We start from the raw sequence: 2,627 nt of genomic DNA on the forward strand, positions 1-2,627 counted from the left end.
GTAATTAAAATAATAAAATATTTTTAGAATTTATTTAGGAAATTATTATGATTTTCTCAAATGTTTTCATTAATTAATTTAACTTTATTTACCAAATAAAAATACAGCCATGAAAGGATTAACAAATAAAAATAATAATCACCAATAATTTTCTTTATTTTATACTTTAAAAATAATGAATTTTAATTTTAAAATATTTGCAATATATTCAACATTATTTTAAATTTTAATACTGTAAAGAAGTTACTAAAATATTTTTAAAAATCTGTTTATCATTTAATTTAATATTTTGTTTTAAAATATACTTTTGATTATTTTATATTTCAGTTATTAATAAAAAAAACTAATTTCATAAATCTCATTATTTAAGTACACATTTGATCAAATGTCCTAGAAAACTTCTGATTTTTTTTTTCAACAGTATAAATTTGGAATCAGTAAAATTTAAAAAAAAATAATATTAATTATGTAATTTATTAATTTATTTCATACACTTTAATATAAATTAGCAATAACACTTTTTTTTTTTAATATCTTAACAGTACATAAATCAAAAGAAATGAATCATTACTATAGATTTTTTTTAGATTTCTAACAGAAAACAGATGGGAATAACGAATACATAAGCAGCATTGTAGCAAAATATTTAAATCCAAATAAACTTTATTTTTAGGTTATTAGTTAGATATTTTAATAATTCTTTTATATAATATATTTTATAAAGTTGTGGTTAAAAAATATAACAAAGCTCCTCCTCTCCTTTGTTACTTAATATAATTGTAACGTAATCAGCCGTTTTAGTTATTTTACTACGTTTATATAAATTTCTAACAGAAGCGTGAAATTCAAATAATGAAAACCTTCAATTTAATTTGAAAGTTCTTTGAAAAACTATCACATTTTATTATTGCGCCACAGAGTGCAATGCTATAATTATCTTAATTTAGGGTCAAGGAAGGTTTTTAATAACGATATAAAATGCTACATTTAAAATATAAATCTATTAGTATTTCTTAAAGTACTAGTAAATTTCGAAGTAGAGAAATCTACAAATTCATCCAATATAAAGTTTCCAATTATACTGTATTATCATTGTATAATAGGTAATAAAATAATTAAAAGTTTGCCAGATCTGAAGTTTATTAAATATAATAATAAATGTGAATTCCTGTTAAAAAAAAAAAAAAACATTTAAGAAGTGCGTAGAAAAATTTTCTTTATATCTAAAACGCCCCAAAAAAATGCGAAGTTTACTAGAAAAAGTATTTTGTACACCGCATAACTAATTGAGTTAGCGGGTCATTCACTTAAGCGTAGGCAGGATGAATGCAATTATTATTATAATACCCTTTATAAATAAGAACTATTATAATAACGTAACAAAAGTACATTCAAGAGTGTAGGAAAAAATTATTACTATATATTTTTCTTTTTTTTTTTTCATTTGAGAAAAACAGAATAAATAGAATTAAAATAATTTATACATAATTTAAATTAAAACCTTTTAACTATACGATAAGTTAAACTTATTTGTAATTTAATTATATTATTATTATTATTATTATTATTATTTTAATGAAACACCTTCACGTATATACCATTTTATAAAGCAATTTTCGAATAATATGCGTACAGTTTTTTTAAAGCTATTTTAATGGTTAATTCCTCTTAAAATAATCAGTACGTGTAATTTTGCTATAAGAATTAAATCATTAAATTTTAAAAATTATAACACTTTTTATCCCATTATAAAACAATATTATACAGTTTTCGTCAATTTCATTTTCAAAAAAACGTAATTAAATAACAGAAATTTCTTCAAAGCAAATCGATTTTAAATCTGGAAATGATGACTCAATTATTATTTCACATTAAATAAAACGTAATCTTATTTTAAAGTATTATTAAATTTATAATTAAAATTTTAAATGAAAATAAAGTTTAACGTAATTACCCATAAACTACAAATCAATTTTAAGGAGAGGGGGGAAAAAAAGAAAGAGTGAGAAAAAAAAAGGATGGTCAGGTTCGCCTATTAGGTTAAATCATGCATTCCTAATTGGATTAATCAGTAGCGAACAAAGGTCCCTATAGGCTTCGGACCACCCGTTAAGGTATCTTCGACAATTTGTATATATAGGAATAACGTGGTCAAAATCATCGAGGAAGTGTGTAAAATAAATTCAATTTTTAAGAAATCCTATTTTGAAAATTTTAATATTTATAAAATAGATATTACAAAACCATTAAATTACTTAGTAATGTATAAAAAAATTTTAATTAATTTAAATATTTTGCGAATTTAAACAAATTTAACAAACTAAATCTAGGCCAGATAGATTTAATTGTACTGTATTTGTTTCCCTGCTTGTCAGCTTCAGGGCAATGCACCATTCAGACTTCTAACGTTATATTATTTTGATAGTTATGATTTAAAAACTTGTAAATCTCTCATATATAAAATAAAATGATTTACAGTATATAATAATGTTATAATTTTGTGTAATATATTGTATACAGATTATTTATAATATTATGTTAATAATATAGAAGTCATCTAGTTTAAGTAAATGCAAGTAAATATATTTATTATATTATACTATATATAAAAACTTTATATGTATATA

Source organism: Centruroides sculpturatus, unplaced genomic scaffold (genome assembly GCF_000671375.1).
Source record: "Centruroides sculpturatus isolate CEXI.00-Female unplaced genomic scaffold, Cexi_2.0 scaffold67, whole genome shotgun sequence".
Classification (NCBI taxonomy): domain Eukaryota; kingdom Metazoa; phylum Arthropoda; class Arachnida; order Scorpiones; family Buthidae; genus Centruroides; species Centruroides sculpturatus.